The 21,351-nt window shown below is 36.5% G+C and overlaps 1 protein-coding gene across 1 annotated transcript in view; it reads right to left on the bottom strand.

Annotated features, from left to right (window-relative positions):
* LOC122137152 (NACHT, LRR and PYD domains-containing protein 12-like) overlaps nt 1–18,935 on the bottom strand; it is a 53,590-nt gene extending 34,655 nt beyond the window's left edge. The window contains exon 1 of the mRNA XM_042722821.1: nt 18,337–18,935. The gene's annotated coding sequence lies outside the window, so the exon portion shown is untranslated. The remainder of the gene's footprint in view (nt 1–18,336) is intronic.
* Nucleotides 18,936–21,351: the final 2,416 nt, after the last annotated feature.

The raw sequence follows: 21,351 nt of genomic DNA, 5'->3' as shown, positions 1-21,351 counted from the left end.
GCACACATAATTTCACAATGACTAAAGTACAGTCTGGAGAGGCTGATACATTGAGGACTGTTGGAACACAGCCAAAACCATTAAGTAACAACATTCAGCCTGTATGTGATAATCAGGGCCCATATTCATAAAAAAGGGTGTTTCCTCTTAGAATTAAAGAAAAGATCCTAGTAAAGAAAAAAGTAACTCAGAAAGTATCTTAACCCTTAAAGGAACACTCCGACTTTTTGGGACTTTAGCTTATTCACAGTATCCCCCAGAGTTAGATAAGTCCATACATACCTTTTTCATTTCTGTGCGTTCTGTAAGTGTTATTTGACGCACCCACCGCTAGCCTAGCTTAGCACAAAGACTGGATGTAAATGGATAATGCTAGCATAGTAATCCCAATAACTGACAAAATAATGCAAACATTTTCCTATTTACATGTTGTGATCTGTATAGTCACAGCGTGTACAAATAACAAGGCTATATGAGACAGAGACCATTTTTAATCGTATAAATACTGGGAACTATATTCTCACTAGGCGTAGGAGCACAGTTAAAGTTACTTGGGCGGAGTGGCTACTTGGGCGGAGTGATTAGCGCAGCACCCGAGACGCGCCGTGGTGAGGAGCAGAGAGTTCGCTCAGAGTTGGAGTAATAGAGTCAGCAATTACTAGATGGTACATTTATAGTGTACAGTCATGGGTGTTCGCTGTATTGTAAAGAGCTGCGACAATAAACAGGGGAGACTAGGTAATACTGTGATGTTTCATAGAATTCCAACCAAAAACGCTGACCTGATGATTCGATGGCTACTTGTTCTGGGTATAGTTCCAAACACACCTGTAAACACCATCACAAAGTATTTCGTTTGCTCTGAACATTTTACTGTAGACGACTATTTTGAAAAAATGCAAGTTGCCACACGGACCATGAAACGTGTGCTAAAGGATACAGCCATCCCATCGATAATAAAGACAGGACAAATTGGATCACCTGTTGCTGCGGTAAGTGTTCCGTTATGTTTTGAGATGACTAACATTAGCCATACTGTAACAGTGCCATGCTAATGTAATATAACCTTAGTAGTGACACTATTACGTGAATAGGGGCTTCGTGTATCCCCTTTATTGTTATTATTGTGTTGTCATGAACACACTGTATCGCTCAATAACAAATGATTGGCGCTAAATGTAACTCTCAGGACTAATACATTCAATTTGCTAATGAATTGGAGGGGGATGGGCAGTTTTCTTTTTTGAGAAAATGTTTGTGAAATAGTAGGCTAACGTTACTGTCTGTGGGTTCATTGTGCAAAAAAATTATTGTCCTTGTGCTATTACTTTCCCCATATTCTTGGCTATTGTAATGCAATTATCTAACATTACTGTATTATATGCTGTTGAATATATTTGGTCAGCTGTAATAAATTGCATTTCAAATATATCAATTCCTGTAATAATTCTTTATACATTTTCTGTGATAATTATTAATCAGGATGAGATGAGTGTTCTACAGCACTTTGTAACTCCTCGTCTGTGTATTCTGGCTCAAAACTATATGGTTCTGGATCTTGGTTTGATACACAGTAATATTCCTCTTAGTCTGACAATTCCTCAAAGTCAGCCATGATCACGAGTAACGTCTAGCTAGTTAGTCACGTTTGTTTTGTTTACGGAACCATCAACAGGGCGTCTTGTGTGCTGCGCTAATCACTCCGCCCAAGTAGCCACTCCGCCCAAGTAACGTTAGCTGTGCTCCTACGCCTAGTGAGAATATAGTTCCCAGTATTTATACGATTAAAAATGGTCTCTGTCTTATATAGCCTTGTTATTTGTACACGCTGTGACTATACAGATCACAACATGTAAATAGGAAAATGTTTGCATTATTTTGTCACTTATTGGGATTACTATGCTACCATTATCCATTTACATCCAGTCTTTGTGCTAAGCTAGGCTAGCGGTGGGTGCGTCAAATAACACTTACAGAATGCGCAGAAATGAAAAAGGTATGTATGGACTTATCTAACTCTGGGGGATACTGTGAATAAGCTAAAGTCCCAAAAAGTCGGAGTATTCCTTTAAAAGAGCTCTTAAAGTTCAAAATTGTTAGGAGTTTCTTTAGCAGAGGAGAAAATGGCCGAAAGACTAAGAGGGAGAAGAAATGTGTTGCACACAATGGATGACAGTGAATTAATAAAACACTATAGATTAGATCGTGGAGGGATTATGTTGGGATCATGTAATGTCTTCGACACAGCGCAGAAATGCCATAGCGCCAGAAATGAAAGTAATCACCACATTAAGATATTTGGCAACTGGGAAAATGCAATAATGCAGCAGTGATGATTTGGGCCTGTCACAACCTTCTATGAGCAGAGTGATTCTATAAGCACTTTAAGATCCTCTTACTGTTTCGCAGTTCATTGCGTTTCCACTTGACATTCCCACCTTGCAGGCTCAAAAAAAAAAACGGCATTTATTCATGTAGCAGGCTTCGCCTGTGTTGTCGAAGTAATTGATGAAACCCACGTCTGAATTATTGCACCGTCAGAAAACGAGGATGCTTATGTAAATAGAAAGAGGTACCATAGCATAAACGTTCAAGTTGTTTTCAGTGCAGATTATAGGATTTTAGACATTATTGCGAAATAGCCTGGTGCAAGACATGATGCCAGGATACTGGCGGAGAGTGGCCTGAGACATCTGTTTGAAGAACGTCATGTTCCAGCTAATTGCCACTTGTTAGGGGACAGTGGTTATCCCTGTAAACCATGGCTTCTTACACCTTACATCCGTCATGACCAGGAGCCACAGCTAAATTACAACAGATAACAGTGATAGTGTACAATTAATGTGTGTGGACTCCAAATTCAGAGAAAAATAAATGTTGCAGTATCATAGTATGCTACTGTACTTCCCATAAATAGCCTACCGCTATGCATTGAAAATATCGACAGAATTCTATTCATATTTATTAATTCACAGAGCTCACAGAAAAACATGGGCCATAGTTGAGCAAGGTATTGGTCAGCTAAAGAGACACTTTCACATTTTGCATGGAGAAGTGCGACTGCAAAGGTCTGCAAAGTGAAAGCAGCCTGTGCAGTGCTTCATAACATCTGTAAAGCCAGACAAATAGCAGACCCTCCCTCGGAGGAGAAGAGGATGATGAAGAACACCCTCCAAAAGGGAGGGATCTGTCCCAAAGTGGAATTCCTTACAGAGCCCAATTTACTAATTTGCATTTCAGGTAAGTTACAGTGAATGCAATATAGAAATCGTGACCACACTGAACAGACACACCTTAGCCAAAAATTTTGTTAGAAAGATATTATGAAGACACACAAATGCCCATTATTATTTATTATTTTCATTTTTTAGTAGCTTTATTTGTAATTTGTAGTACTATTTTCTGCTGCTTCAGGACATCCATCTCAAGTTTTCATTAGGGATTGTGTTGGAGCAGCTGCAGCTGAATTTGAAGTTTGTTGTTGTGTTTTTTTGTGATTAGGGTAGTCCATTTATGGTTTTTACGGTCCACATTCCTCAGCTGAAGGCTAAGTGCTGCCTTTAATCTCTGTTCTTCAAAAGACTGTGTCATAGCTAGCAACGGGGTCAGCCCCGCCTCCTCACTAAGATAAAAGTTTTTGTCTTTTTCTCACTCAGAGAAATTTTAAAGCTACATTAGGAGCTCTCTGAGAGAATTTTTAGAATCTTTAAGAATACGGGCCCAGACCTAATCATATAAATAAAAATTTCTTGTTTTTAACAGTGGTGGAAAGAGTACAAGTACTGTTACATTGCTGAAATAATACTCAATTACAAATAAAAGTACTGGTGTCAAAAAAGTACTTAAGTAAAAGTACAAAGTACTCCTCTCAAAAACTACTCAGAGTACTAATTACTAGTTACTTTTTAGCCGGCGATATTTAATTACCAAAAGTTATTCATATCAAAGACCTATGTGGATAATAGCAACTTTGAACAAAACCAACTTGTTATCTTATTGACAAAGTACATGAATTAGTGGTCATGATACAGGAATTTCTAACTTCAATACCTTGGTTGGATAGGAGTGGTTAAAGGGGTCCTATTATGCTCTTTTATAAAGTCTTGATTTCATTTTGGCAGTTGTACTAGAACATGCTCTCATGCTTGGTGGTTCGAAAAATGCTTTATTTTTCACATAATTTACATTATTACAATACCTTTCTCCCCAGCCTGGCACAAACGGCTCGATTAGTTCTGGGTTTGATGAAGGCCCGTCTTCTGAAAAACTAAATGTGATGTGATTGGTTAGCTGTCCCAGCGCGTAGTGATTGGCGAACAGCTCAGATGGTGTTTCAGTACTGCCCGCCCCTTGCCAAAGCAGCAAGTTCTGTCTGCTCCAGTATAGTTAAGATGGCATCTTATTGTCATATCAGTTTGAGTCGGATTCAGACCCTGAGAGTATTAAACAAGAGGATCACGCAGAACCTTTGCACGCACGGATATTGCAAGACATATTAGAGTGGTAACATTATTGTTATTTTTTTGGCTAAATCGTGTTTCAGATAGGATGTCAAAAACTGCTTAAAAACAACTGCATTTACTATCTACAGATAAGCGCAACGGTAATATGTATTACATCGCAGAAACGACATTTAACTTATACTTTGAAACGTAAATAACACACACAACAACAAATAAAGCAGCACACTTACAGGCTGTGATGCAGATATAGCAGATTTTCCTGACAAAGGGGGAACTGCTACGTCTTTCAGCAAAAGCCTTTTGGTGAAACCAGCACTGTAATGTCTCATGACTCCCCTCAAAACTTGACGCTACAGCAGCACTATGTTGTCTTGTCTGATCCACTCAGCCAAGCGTTCGAACCACGACCTCACCCCTCCCCACCAACCAACCATTTCCGTAGGTGAGATTTATTTTAATGATATTCTAATGGGCTGCTTTGTGACATCACAAACCCCGGAAAACAACGCTGTAGTTCAAACTAGCCATTTTTTTTTATGAAATATCTCCCTTTGGAGTCAACTTTGAGATTTATAACTTTGTAGATCTTTTTTTATTCCCAAACATACACACTACACACTGACTAAAATTCAAAAAGTAAAAAAGCATAATAGGACACCTTTAAAAAGGTTGCTACGTCTGACATCTTGCTTCACCGCTTCTAGGTCCTAACGCTCTGCCAGACGCCCCCTCAGAAAACAACAGACTGTGTGCATATACACACTTATGATTTCATGTAATACTGAAAAATTATAACCCTAACCTTTTTCTCCATACTGAAATCCAAGATGGCCTGACAGTGATTCAGCTAAAATATTAGTGTCTAAGACACTGTGAGTACGGAGACTGTAGTGTGCACAGCGAAGTTTTAAATGCTTAGCTTAAATATGTAATATTAATTAAAAAGTGCTCATAAATGCTGCTGTGATAGTATTCTCAAGTGAAATGAGTAGAGGCTTGGACCCGGAAACAGCAGTCTTAACATCATTAAACAAGACTTAACAAAAGGATTCTCCCAAGCCATCAAACTGACTTCATCAGAGCAAGAACGCCATTCCAGAGCCAGAAGCGATGGCAGACTGTTTTTTCTCAGTGAACTGACTTGCATGGTTCAATTGTTCGCCACAAGACTAGTACTGTGCACTTAAAAAAAGCAAGTAGGGTTATTTTTGATTTCATAATGTACAATCATTTTCAATACCATTGGCAAAACTATCACATACTGTATATTGCCATATAGACATTTTAGTATTTTTTGTCCATCCATTTTTTCAAGGCACTTATTATTTCAAGATTTGAAATTGGTTTAATCCAAGTCTTCTAAAAAGATGAACATTTATGATATATGATGAACAGATTTTATATAGGCTTTTATTTACATTATTTTATAGGCTTTTATTTTTTTGATCAATCACCATTACAAAAATCTCGATCTTAAACATTTGCTCATTCTGTGTATTTGTGTCTTTAATATGGGTAAATATGGGTAACTTACAGCACAAGGAAGCTTGATTTCAAACTGAATTGAATTTACAAAAAAAAAAAAAAAAAAAAAAGACAAGTAGGCCTACACAGTCAGTAATAAAATGATAAAATAAATGACCTCAGTTCAGTTGAGGTATTCAAAATATGACAACACTGAATTTTTATAAGCAGTGATTTAAGAGCCATATACAGTATGTTAGACCTTTTTTTGTAGATAAATGGAACATCAGATGGCTTTGACCTGTAATGACTGTACAATGTAGTGATGCAGTTAGGCAGATTAGGATATTTATATGTACAAATCAGAAAAAATATCCTATTCCAAAACATTTCTAGCACAAATTTACATGGTAAAGAAATTAAAGACCCATCTTTGTTTAAAGACTTTCTGGTGCATTTCACTTACAACCAATAACATTTCTAGAAGGATATTCATCAGTCAGGTGTGGATCTATTCTGAATGTTTGATAACTTTTGATAAAATTTAATCCAGGAGCAAAGAGAAATAATTTCTACTTTAAAAGCAAGGAGAGATCGCTACTGCACACAGTCTGTGCACAAGCAGTTCATTTGTATAAGTTAGGCCTATTTGAGAGATCGCGTCCAGTTTTCTGCGATTACATGAAAGTTTGAATATCAATTCAAATTGTGGGCGTACTCAGTAACATACTGTGATTTAAAAGTAACAAAGTAGATTATTTTGCTTAATTAGTACTTTAAGTACAAGTAAAAGTACACCTTTAAAAATATACTCAAAAAAGTACAAGTACCCGAAAAAAACTACTTAATTACAGTAACGTGAGTAGTTGTAATTCATTACCTCCACCACTGGTTTTTAAGATACTTTTCACCACAGTGTCACAATAATCTCAGATTGACTTTTGACTTCAAGTCATATGGTTCTAGCAGGCTTTAGTCTTTCAATCTAATCTTAAAGAGTTTGTGTAGGAAAGACAGAGAAAGCTGGTGGTGAGATGGGCTGTGGCTTGTATGTTCCTGAAGGTAGTGACTAGAGCAATAAGACACACAATTATTAATTATATTCAATGAATAATCCAACAAACCCCCTCACCTAACAGCAAAACTAGTTTTCAAGGTGTCTGTGAAGAACCCCCAAGCCGCAACTGAAACCCAGATGCAGAACAGGGCTGCCTTATTAAAAGCATTGAGAGCTAAGATGGTAGTAGAGACCATTGGCTGCAATGGTTCTACGATCTATCTAGAAATTACGATGTTTTTGGGAAATGCAGCCAACACCTCTGGTACACCATGGCAACAAAGATGAATCAAGATAAGACTGTTTTACAACCAAAGGTAAAACGGAGTGTCCCTCTCACTTCATTCAGTAGTGAAACAGCGCATAATGCAGATAAAAAGAACTTATCTCCATTAATTCATAGACAAACCTTTCTATGAAGGAACATGCATATTCCAAGGGCATTGTGTGTATTATTACTGTTTTTGCATATTATCTTATATACAGTTTATGCATGCCTTATGTTAGAATTATTAGATAATGTAAACTTATTGTTATCATGTTTCATGTCAAAATGATCCTCAAGTATGCTTGTTATATTAATCAGAGAATAAAAAGACACAAAACTGCTGGCCCATTCTGATTATCCAAAAATAGTGAGAAAGAAGCGGAGACAACTTATGTTGAAACTTTCCACCTAGGAGAAAGGACTCTCGCAACAACAACTGAGTCATCATGAACTCAAGTTCATCATTCTTCACTTAACCTGGAACAACCTGATCACAACTACACCACCAATGAACTGTCAAAACTATTAAAAATTCACTAGAGACTGCATCCAGACGCTGGTTCAACAGCTAAGACTTAAGCAAGTATTGTACATTTAACTAAACTAAACGGAGGTTTAGTATAAGCTGTTCCAAGTATATAGTATAATCCCTTATTACAAAGGTGCTGATGGTTGTGTTCAGTTGGAGATGGTCCTCACTGCAGAACACAAGATCCAGGGGGCGTGTTTGGATTCAGATCTAACTCCTCCCAACTTACATATACCTAAACCTACCCGTCTCCACCCCCTGATCCCTAAACCCACACATCACCACCACCTGGATCTTGTGTTCTGCAGTGAGGGGCTACTGTTCAGTTGGTTAACTGAAATCCTTTTCTATAGCATCTTTCCCTTGGTTTCTGTTTCTGTCATTTATTCACTTCCCAAAAGGTATGCATGTATATATGTACATATGTCTGCATGATTGTGTACATGTGTTCGTTTAGACTAGTTAATGTGTATTTGTGATTTAGCTAAATAAAGCTTTCTGCACATTCACATGAGTATTGATTCTGTGGTCAGCGCTTGAAAATAGTGTGCCTTTAATGTGCAATTTTGCTAAACAAGATAATACTAGCTAAGGAACTACTGAATGAACAGTTCATGAAGGAATGAAGTACAGTGCCATAAAGCATAAAATTAAATATGATTCAAAACAAGAAATCTACTACCTTTAAATTTGTTGGTTATAATTATAGAAATAATGTAGTTTACATAGTTGTATACATATATGTAGTTCAAATGAGTACTTACTGTAGAATCATGGCTGGACTGGAACGCAATTTCAGACCGGGAAATTTCACATTCATCCAGGCCACACAGAAAAAAAGTTTTTGAAAAGGAAGATTTTTTATAAGAAGTCTCTTCTGCTCACCATGCCTGCATTTATTTGATCCAAAGTACAGCAAAAAGTCAAATTCTCTATTATTTTTACTATTTAAAATAACTGCTTTCGATTTGAATATATTTTAAAATGAAATGTATTCCTCTGAATTTTCCGCATCATTACTCCAGTCTTCAGTGTCACATGATCCTTCAGAAATCATTTTAATATGCTGATTTGCTGTTCAAGAAACATTTTTAATATTATCTAGTGCTGTCAAGCGATTAATTGTGATTATATAAATTATATGAAAATAAATACATGTAAATATTTTCAAAATATACACTGTATTTGTGTCAGGTGTGCGGGCCCTGTGTTTCTCCCTCTCACCACCAGAGGTCGCCATCTCCCTTACTCCCGGACTCCATTCCTCAGACTCCACTCACCCGTTCTCTCATTACCTGTTGATTGATTCATTTGCCCCAGCTGGTTACCTGATTGTTTTGTCCTTTTAAGCTCTCTGTGTTTACTGTTCTGGGCTCATTTGTCTCACGTATGTACCTGTTCTTGCCTGTGATTTCTGTCTGCGCTGTCTCCAGTTTATGTCCCATTTTTAGCATTTATGTTACTCTGGGTTTTTCCCCTTTGGGGTGGTTTTAGTTGTGTTTTTGTGATTTATAAATAAAGAGACCCCATCTGCCTGCATTTGAGTCTTCACCTCTGTCGAACCGTGACAATGTGTGTGTATTTATATATAGGCTACATAATAAATATACACCGTACACGCATATATATTATGTAAACAAATCTTTTATTTTTTTAATCATTTGACAGCACTATTATTATTATTATTTATTATTATCAATATTTAAAACAGTTGAGTACATCAGGATTCTCTGATGAATAGAAAGATCCAAAGATCAGCATATATCTTAATGCTGGGAACCCTGAAAAAAATAAAATAAAATAAAAACTTCTCTGTTTTCAACATAATTAATGTTTTTGAGCCGCAAATCAGCATAATAGAATGATTTCTGAAAGATCATGTAACTGGAGTGATGCTGCAAATTCAACTTTAAAATCACAGGAATAAATTACATTTTAAAATATATTCAAATAGAAATCAGTTTTTTTAAATACTAAAAATATTTCACAATATTACTGTTTTTGCTGTATTTTGGATCAAATAAATGCAGGCTTGGTGACCATTCAGAGATAAAAATCTTACTGATCAAAACCTTTTGACTGGTAGTGTATAAAAACACATTTTCTAAAGTGCCTAAATGTCAAAATTAGTATATATTTGTTGAAAAATTCTAATAATTAACACACTATTGAATTATTAGGCTGTGACTCATATTATTTTTGTATGGCTGTCTGCTCAAGCTCCCTCCCTACATATTCAATAAATCCATGTGAATATCTGTTTCTGCTAAATTTCTTAATGAAACTTTACAATCGATATTGATGTCCTTCAGCACAGTATACTGAATGATGATAATAATGGGGTGCTATAGCTTAACAGATACAGCTTAATACTAAACTACGTTAATAAAGACAAAAATACAGTAGATATAAAATATGAATAATAATAATAATAGCCTAACTAAAAAGGAAAAAAAAAAAAAACAGCCGCCAGGCCACCGAGAATTCTCCCAGTGTTCCCGATGGCCAAGTCCGGCCCTGCTAACAATCATAAACATGACACCACACAACGTCACTTCCTGTTTGTTCTATTCTATTAAATCTATTTTATACACCATCATTTTCGTTTCTATAATGTGTGAATATATCCTCTATCGTATTCTACAACAAAAACAATCAGAGCGCCTTGTTATCACTAGTTTTATTTTGATTTCCCGAGTCCGCTAGTAGCTTATAGCCATTAACATCACCAGCGTGGGTTTCGCTAAACCCGCGTGCATCGCTAATACTCTATTCACACACATTACAATTGCTTTACTCACTGTTACTTGCTTTAATGGCGGATGTTTGTCTACCTTTGAGTGCAGGTGACGAAACGTTTGAGCTGCATTCGGTGCAGCTCGAGCTGGAGGCCGTGGAGAAGCAGATTCGGGTCCTGGAGCAGAGGCAGTCCCAGCTGAGAGAGCGGAGAGCCGCGCTGGAAACCTCCCGGGCTGACGCTCACAAGTCCAGGGTAAGTATACAGCGCGCTGCTAACAGTCTCACCACCTCCACCCCGTGTGTTTCTCTGCACAGGCCCGGTGCACCCAGGACGCGATCTGCCCAGATGTCCTTCACTCCGGCGCCGGGACACCACGGACCCTGGGTGCATCCGCAGCGGAGGACACGAGCCAGGCCCCGGGCGACGACTCTCCACACGGAACCGCTTCTCTCCCCTCCGCGAGACGGAACGCGACGCTGTGATCGTCGGAGACTCCATTGTCTGACACGTCCGTGCTACGTTAGCCGAAGGTAAAGTGCACACTCACTGTTTCCCTGGTGCTCGTGTTCTCGATGTTTCTGCCCAAATACCCACGATCCTGAAGGCTGACGAGAGCCCCAGAGCGATCGTGCTTCACGCCAGGGTTAACAACACCACGCAGCGGCAGACGGAGACACTGAAGAGGGACTTCAGGAGCCTGATCGAGACGGTTCGCAGCACGACGCCCGACGATCATAGTGTCAGGTCCACTGCCCACGTATCAACTTTTTGCTCTAAATGAATGGTTATTGTCATGGTGTAAAGAACAGAAACTGCTCTTTGTTAATAATTGGAATCTTTTCTGGGAGCGTCCTAGGCTTTTTCGCACTGATGGCTTGCACCCCAGCAGAGTCGGAGCAGAACTCCTCTCGGACAACATCTCCAGGACTCTACGCTCCATTTGACTAGTAAGCCAATTCTCAAATAACTGCTATGATGGCTTTTGTTCTACCCGCTTAAATGTTAGAAGTACTTGCGCTGTCCAATCTATTAATACTGTGTCTGTTCCCCGAATAGTGAGATCAAAATATAAATTTAATGTAGGATCTAGAAAAAATCTTATCGTGATTAAACCAGAAAAACGTAAAATAAATGAACAAAAACAATTTTTAAAGTTTGGGCTCATAAACATTAGATCACTCACACCCAAAGCAGTTATTGTAAATGAAATGATCACAGATAGTAGTTTTGATGTACTCTGCTTGACTGAAACGTGGCTAAAACCAAATGATTATATTGGTCTAAATGAGTCTACTCCACCAAACTACTGTTATAAACATGTATTTCAGGAAAAACAGTATGTCCAGGTATAGACAGGCTCTAAAAACTGCCAGGGCCGAGCATATCCACAAACTCATAGAAAATAACCAAAACTATCCAAGGTTTTTATTTAGCACAGTGGCTAGATTAACAAATAACCAGACGACACCCGATCTAAATATTCCCTCACAGTTAAATAGTAATGACTTTATGAATTTCTTCACTGATAAAATAGATAACATCAGAAATACAATAACAAATGTAGATTCTACAGCGTCTAATACTTTAGTTTTGTCCATCGCACCCAAAGATAAACTGCAGTGCTTTACAACTATAGGACAGGAAGAGCTAAATAAACTTATCACTGCATCTAAACCAACAACATGTTTATTAGATCCTGTACCCACTAAATTACTGAAAGAGTTGTTACCTGTAGCAGAAAAAAACCGCTTCTCAATATTATTAACTCGTCGTTATCTTTAGGTCACGTCCCAAAACCATTCAAGCTGGCGGTTATTAAGCCTCTTATTAAGAAACCACAACTAGATCCTAGTGAACTGGCAAATTACAGACCCATTTCAAATCTTCCGTTAATGTCAAAAATTTTAGAAAAAGTTATGTCTGCTCAATTGTGCTCCTACCTGCAAAAAAATGATCTCTATGAAGAATTTCAGTCGGGTTTCAGGCCCCATCATAGCACAGAAACTGCACTTGTTAAAATTACAAATGACTTGCTTCTTGCATCAGACCAAGGCTGCATCTCATTGCTAGTTTTACTTGATCTTAGTGCCGCGTTCGACACCATAGATCACGACATACTCATAGATAGGTTACAAAACTATACAGGTATCCAAGGGCAGGCTTTAAGATGGTTTAGATCCTACCTGTCCGATCGCTACCACTTTGTTTATCTAAATGGGGAGTCATCTCATTTATCACCAGTAAAATATGGAGTGCCACAAGGATCTGTCCTAGGTCCTCTGCTATTTTCAATATACATGTTGCCCCTTGGTAATATCATTAGAAAATACGGGATTAGTTTCCACTGTTATGCTGATGATACTCAACTATACATCTCAACAAGACCAGGTGAAACTTCAAAATTATCTAAGCTAACAGAGTGTGTTAAAAAATATAAAAGATTGGATGACCAATAATTTTCTCCTATTAAATTCAGATAAGACAGAGATATTACTTATTGGACCAGAAAACATTACACAGAATCTCGTAGATTACAATTTGCAATTAGACAGATGTACTGTTACTTCCTCTACTGTCAAAAAATCTGGGTGTTATATTAGACAGTAACTTGTCTTTTGAAAATCATGTTTCCCATGTTGCAAAAACAGCATTCTTCCATCTTAGAAACATTGCCAAGCTACGAAACATGTTACCTGTTTCTGATGCAGAAAAGCTAGTTCATGCATTCATGACCTCTAGACTGGACTATTGTAATGCACTGCTAGGTGGTTGTCCTGCATCCTCAATAAACAAGCTACAGGTAGTCCAAAATGCAGCGGCTAGAGTCCTTACCAGGTCAAGAAAATATGATCATATTACCCTAATTTTACAGTCTCTGCACTGGCTACCTATTAAGTTCCGTATCAAAAATATTATTGCTTACTTATAAGGCCCTTAATGGCTTAGCTCCTGCGTACCTAACTAGTCTTCTACCACGCTACAATCCATCACGCTCCCTAAGGTCACAAAACGCTGGACTTTTGATAGTACCTAGGATAGCAAAGTCCACTAAAGGAGGTAGAGCTTTTTCGCATTTGGCTCCCAAACTCTGGAATAGCCGTCCTGATAATGTTCGGGGTTCAGACACACTTTCTCTGTTTAAATCTAGATTAAAAACACACCTCTTTGGCCATGCATTCAAATAATGCATCTCATAGTTTTGGACTGCAGTTGTATCTGATCAAATGCGCATTATTATTCTTTAGCTTGGGTTAAACTAATTCATTTTACTTGGCTGGAACAGCAGCTACGCTAATTATGTCTCTATTTGTTTCTCTGCTTCAGTCTGGATCCAGAACACCTGAGAAGAGATGATGCCAGCCCCTCAGAGGACCTCAGATGATGCTAACCCAGAGACAACATACAGAACTACCACATTTTGCTCTAAGTTTGATTGCATAATTGCTGTTAATAGTGTTAATCGTCTGTTTGTTTATGTCTTTTATTGATTTTTCCGAAGATTTCTGCCGTATACACATAAACTGACAGTCACCACTGATAAGCTACTACTAAATATTGTAGAAACTTAATTTTCTGTAAAGTTGCTTTGCAATGATTTGTATCGTAAAAAGCCCTATACAAATATACTTGAATTGAATTGAATTGAACTGTGACCACCAACATAGATTTTAAAAAAATTGAATTTACAATCAATCACCCCTTTAACAGTCATAAATATTAACATTAACACACAAGAAAAATGAGTAACGGATGTGTTGCAGAGGCAAATAGAGTAAATGTGTTTTTCTAATAATAAAGTTAACATTGGCAGGCCACATATCATACCACATATTTATTACTTTTCAGAGCTGTTGAAACCAGAGGTTCACATTGGAGTTCATTCGGCATGTATCTTTTTTCAAATAAAACCAAATAGTCAACACATAAGATGAAATCAACAGATACAAAAAAAGCATGTCAGGGAACACAAAAATAATTCCCAATCCATGGCTCCTGATGATATCTTGAGGTCTTATGAAGTGAAACAATCAGTCTGTGCAAGAATTTTAACATTATTACCTATAGTCCAGAGCCTCAGGCAAATGGGGGAATTAATTTCTTTCATGGGAACTGGTCCTTTCTGACAGTTCATTTCAATAAACTGGTTCAATTCACTAATTTGTTTATGCAATCACACCATGAAATAACACATACACAATTACATTGTTAAAGCTCCTAATAATGTTATGAAACATGGATGTTTTACATGTCTAAAGCATATAAAGTGAATAAACTTGTCTTCATCAGCTCGCCTTTTCACATAAACCATGATAAACCATAAAATGTTAATTTCATCCATTAATTCAAGTGCCTAGTTCACATTATTACATTTTCAGCAGCCACGGACAGTCACTGACTTACATTTTATAAATCACCATGGACCACATTTTCGGCTAAAAATTATATCTGAAAAAGAGTGGGAACCCTGTTAACTGAATAAGCTCATTCAGTATGCTTATTCAGCATGGTTTCTCATAGAAGTCATCTTTTCACAGCATCATGCAGTACATAATATGAAAACCTGAAGGGTGCATTTAAATCCAGCTTGCTTGAAAAATTGTAAGACTTCCTTGCTTAAAAGTGTGCCAAGAAGGCTTGCAAAAGAAGATTTGCTGATCTTTGATTATTTTGAGAATGTTAGTTGTAAACCCTTATAAATCTTACTTTCACTATTAAATTGTCCTCGGAAATGGTGACACAACAAAATCTTGTCATGCTGACATGAAAAATGGTCACAAAATGGAGCTGCAGAATGGTTACATTTTGCTTCCTTTTTTCCTGCATGTGACTATATTTTGTTGAGGTGACACTGGTGCAAAAAATGGTGTAAATGCAAAAAAAAAAAAAAAAAAAACACTCAACATGCATAAAAACAGCTTTTAAGACAGCAGAGGGGGAAGTAAGCCTGTCAAAGTTTAAATAAATTCTAAAAGCTCTAAATGCCACTGGTTACATACCAAAATAATTTATTTATACTCTTACACACCAACAGAGACTACTGAAAAGACATTTAGAAGATTTTAAATGCAAATCTAAATAAACACTTACATTTTTACAACATTATAAGTGTGTCCCATTGGGTAATAAAGTTTTGCATATACTTGTGATTTTCACTCCCATTTGAACACTTGGACCAAGTACAGACAATACATCATGCACGTGTCATGCTACGGTGAAGAGCAATCATGCACGAAGAGGATGAAGGCAAATAGTCTTTAATAATCCACATAAAGATACATCCACAAATAGGTAGGCAGGTGAGACATGTAGACAGTAGACGTACACAATGCCAGACAAGGGAACAGACTAGAACTTAGGGAAGACTAGAACTTAGTTAGTTAGTTCACCCAAAAAAATCTAAATTATTTTATTAATTACTCAACCTCATGTCATTCCAAAACTGTAAGACCTTCGTTCATCTTCGGAACACAAATTAAGATATTTTTTCCATTTTGCAGAGTACCCCAGAACCTAATCAGCGTTGTTTACATTCAGCATGTGCACACTTTCTACTAAATGTAAACAACGCTGATTACGTTGATTATGTTCTGGGGTACTCTCCAAAATGGTGGAAGACGGAAATTCAGGAAGAAGAATTGTAGAATAAGTCATGTTATTGTTATTTTTGTTTTCTTTGTGCACAAAAAGTATTCTCGTTGCTTCGTAAAATTACAGTTGAACCACTATGTCACATGGACTATTTTACTGATGTCCTTGCTATGTTTCTGGACCTGGGAACATTGCAGTTGCATTGCTGTCTAAAGAGGATCAAAGAGGTCTCAGATTCCATCAAAATATCTTAATTTGTGTTCCGAAGATGAACGAAGGTGTTATGTGTTTGGAACAACATAAGGGTGAATAATTAATGACAGAATTTTCATTTTTGGGTGAACTAACCCTTTAAATAGGGAGGCGTGTGTGGATAATTAATGAGACACAGGTGAATCAAATGACGAAATCAAAGGTGAGACAGAAACTCGGTCACAATGGGAAGATTATGGCCCTATTCGGACGTTAATTGTTTCTCAGGGGGACGTAAGTGTTTTTCACCATTTACAGGGGGTAGTTGGTGATTTTAATGCCGTCTGAATCCAGGATGTCTGTGTTTTTCTCTCACCATCCCCGTAAAAATCCCCGGCCGAATTACCTACTTTTTTTTTTCTTTACAGGAGATTTAAATAATTAAAAAAGAATAATAATATATATATATATATATATATATATATATATATATATATATATATATATATATATATATATTTACAAAATATGCTTGGAATAATAAGAATACATTTTACATTTATATACAATAAGTATTTTTAAATACATTTTACGCAATAATAAGAATACATTTTGTAAATAAAATTCATCTTATTTACAGAAGACAATCATGTGGCTGGTCACGTGAACAGCACATTCACGGGTGCATAGGATCACAAAACTCGCTCCTCCTCTGTGAATAGATCACCATCCGAATCCATGAGTTTTATCACTGAGGTGATATGTACATTTATTTTTACAGATGTCCACCTGAGAAACAATTACTGTCTGAATTGGGCTAACGACGTACATCCAAGTAAACGAGATGGAGGGAAGTTTGCGAGTAAAGGGCATAAAAAAATGAACTGAAACGCACCCTATAAAACAATAATGAGACACGGACTGACATTAAGTAGACAAGTGCTAAGACCTCAAGTGTGAATACAAGCCCAAAATAAATTCACAAGAAAAAGAGGTTTTAGTTCAGTTTCCAATTATATTTCCACATACACAAAATAACAAGAAACCAAAATTACCATATCACAGATTTTTTTTTTTTCTTAAGTTACTTGCAGTTGATGCCACTGGTTGATTATGAGGGCAAAAAGTGAAGCTCTGCTTTATGTTCTTGTGTTTGAGATCATTTCTAGGAGTCTGTGATAGTTTGTGCAGCTGGAGTCTGAGCTGAAAGGAGGCATTTCCTTTCTTGTTTTTCTCTTTGTGAAATCTAAGATAATTCTACTGCATTGACCTACAGCTGTACACTAGTGTACTTTACTCACATGTAGCTGTACTGCAGTTTAAATGCACAGCTGCTCAATATAGTGAACATAGTGAAATGGAAAGAATAAGTAATCCATGAATATGTTCTTACTGCTGGTATTTCTATTTACTTTATTTACAGGGTAAAGTAAGTGATTTGGTGTAGTAGTTTAAAATTGGACATTTTCAGCACATGCAGATTATGTGTGAATTCATTATAAATTTGATATGATATAAAGCTCTTAGGGTCCTACTTTTCCAGTTTCTCACTTCACAAATCTACATTCAAAAGCAAACAAACTATATGCATTTATGGGCACTTTATTTTTACAATGGAAGTTTTCAATATTTAAAGATGTTTATACTCGTATAATTCTATATAACAGTTTTATTGAAGTCTAAAAAGTTGCTCATTGTATTAAATGTGTATGTTATAGAGCTCATTATATAGACACAGTAATTCATCAAAACTGTCTGCAGAGTTAAGAGCAAATGAAAAGAAATGCAAACACAGACCCACTAAAAACATATTAAAATGAGTAAACAAACATTTTCTGTGACAACTATATCAAAATGTGCAGCTTTCTATGTTTCACTGACAAAGAAACACCTGTTTGTTTGATCATGGCATAAAGAGCTTTAAATAAAATCAGCAAAATGCACAGCATTAAAGTCTCAGAAACACAAAGTGACAAATAACACATAAGATGGCACTCAAACATGAAAGGACTTAAAGAAAGATGAATCACTCACATTTGCAGATCTTTCTATTTCCTCCTCTAAAACCATTAAACAGCAGCTCTGAAATTGCTTTCACTTCGGTAAAAGAAGTCTAAACCTGCATCCTGCTTTCTTTCGTGAAGAGATATGATAATCAGAAGAATGGCTGTCAGATATCAACATCCACACTCACTCAGATCTGGCTTGTTATTCAGAAAGATTAGTTCTCAGGAAACTGTTGTAAAAATAACCGCAGACACTTTTGTCTTCTGCGATATGAACAATACATACACAGCGTATTAACATAGTGGCAGCATCTGTTTTCACATGTCACTGTGAGAAGATGTGAAAAACCATTTCCCTCACTTCCTCCCTTTCACTCGGCTCACTCAGAACGGTCAATAGCAAAATATAATATTCTGCATGAATGCAAGTGATATTCACAGTCATGTTTGGTATCATTTGAAATGTCTGAGTGTGACTGTTACAATGGTCTCAATCTTACGAGAAGTAAACTAAAATGTCATAAAAAGTCTAAGAATTTAGAGATATTTTTGTCTATAAAGACATCTCTGTGTTGTTTCTGTCTCTGGTGAGAGTACACTGTGTGCACCTTGCTGCCGCTTCTCGCTGGAACTTTTACTAACTCAGAAAAAAACTTGACTTCCTCACTCCTTACGATTATTTCCACCTAAACCCTCCCTCTGGATACAGCAACCTGGCCAATCCTTGTTTGACATCTAGGGGTGGTGCTCTGGCAGCGGTCTACCGCAGCAGCATCCCAGCCAAGACTATTGACTTTTGTGTGAATCTTAACTTTTAAATATTTATTCCTTAAAATTTCTGCTACATCTCCAATGCTTGTATTGTCTCTTGTATTATATTGCCCCTTGTATTTTTTTGCCGAAATCAATGTCAAATTATGTTTTATTAAGAAAGTTCGGGAGGAGCATGATGAAATAACCAACTTAATAAATAAACAATACTAAATACAGCCAGAGGGGTTACCAGGATGTCATGTTTGGGGGGGCAACATAAACAACTGAAAAAATCGGTGCTAAATTAAGCTATACTACACATAATCTGTTTTAGTGCATATCTTTTTCTAAGCCAGGAACCCAGAGAAGCCCCTATTAGACTATAGGTCTATCACATAAAAGTTAGTTAAACCAGGTCAACATTAATAATATGATGAAGATGATATTATTATTATTCTTATTGACAGATTCATATATCATATTCAGATGTAGGTGCTACTTTAAGGGCTAAAATGCTTTGTGAATTACTCTTAGTAAAACACATTAGGAGTCTAAAGTTATGTGTGCACACCCATTATTTTTAGGAGTTTCTCTTAAATTCGCCAGTTAGGAGCTACTTGTAGCCTCTTATAAGATTCTTTGTGAATGTGACCCAAGGTAAAAATTTTGATATGCTCATTTGAACAGTATGAGAACAGTATTTGAATGTTATTCTGTGGTTGTAAGTGGGTTTGGATAAAAGTGTCTATGTAATCTTCACCACATTAATAATTATTAATTAACAAAATTAAACATTCTATAAAGTTATGCAGTGGATAAAAGTGCAGAGCTGAGGGTGAAGTTACGCTCTAAACATTATTTGTGTTTGTTTTATCATTTGACAGATGGGAATATGGAGATAATGGCCACTGGAGATGAGGAGCCACAGGCCATGATGCGGGACTCCAGCACTGATACTAGCACTGATGACTTGAAAGTATAAAAAAATAACAAACAACTCATCCCCTTTTCTGCAAAGAAAGACTGAACGTAGGAAACAGGATGTTAGCTAAGTTTGAGTAGATATGTTTTATTTGTCATAATTTAAAGTTCAAGTTGCTTTGCCCCTACGATGACATGGTAGAGACTTGTTTGATTATTTGTAGTGCTGCCAGTGCAGCATGTTTATTTTATTTTGTTGTTTTGTTTTTGTTTTATGTAATGTTAATTAAAGTTAAGTTTGATACAACATAATTAGACTGTTAGTGAACAATGGGTTTGTATAAATATATTGTTAATAAAACAACTTTCTCTAATATCCTGTCTGTAGTGTTGGTTCTATTGTAGTTCATAGTCTGGTATTAACGTCTCATTTTAAACGGTAAATATCTTGCATATAATTAATGAATGGCTGTATGTTTTCTTTTGATAGCTTATAGAATTTCAACTGTTATCAACTGTTTTTCACTTTAATTGGATAGTCCTAAAATATATCTACAAATGCTTAAAGAATGTCTACTAATGATCTTCTGAATGTAAACTTTAGACTAGTTGACAAGCAACAGATGCACAACCAATGTTTAGTTGACTATCAACAGATAATAAACTAGTGATCCTGATAAAAATGAAATGGTTAAATAATTATTAATTTCATGCATTTGAGAACCTTAAGTAAGGATGATATAATATGCTCTTGATCATACATTGACATGACTGTAGACTTTCAACTGACAGATTGATTTTGAGAAGTTGGTAGACAACTTAGAGGATGGTAACAATCTACAGAAAGTCAGCTGACTACTAGTTAACAACCTGTTTCGAAATAAATACTGACAGTAAGCATGCAATTTTTGTAAAATCTATAGATTATTAATTAAAATGTGCCTTATAATCTACAGGCAGTTAGTTGAATGTATGTTACTTGTCTGTTGAAACAATGTTGTTGAATGTCAACTGATGCAATGTTAACATGCTACTATATGAGTACTGATAACTAGTAGAGTGTCAACAGATGGACTATCAAAATAAAGTGTTGCCATTTTTTTATTATTATTATTTATTACTAGTGGTGCTTGCCATAGGCAGATATTATTATTATTATTTTACCCTTTTTGTGAACTATTGTAGTACTTATTCATGGATTTCATCAGGTCCCTGATGCACCCAGTGTATCCTATCTACAGGACCAGTCTGCGGCTAGTCTTGGCAAATTCAGAAACAAATTGATTCATGTCCAGACCTTTTGTGATTTTTTTTTTCGTGTGCCAAAATGACCAAATCTCTCTTTCCTTGAATGCAGCATTGATCTTCG

Source organism: Cyprinus carpio, chromosome B4 (genome assembly GCF_018340385.1).
Source record: "Cyprinus carpio isolate SPL01 chromosome B4, ASM1834038v1, whole genome shotgun sequence".
In the NCBI taxonomy this organism is placed as follows: domain Eukaryota; kingdom Metazoa; phylum Chordata; class Actinopteri; order Cypriniformes; family Cyprinidae; genus Cyprinus; species Cyprinus carpio.
Note: the sequence above shows the minus strand (reverse complement) of the source record. Positions and strands in the feature narration are given on the sequence as shown.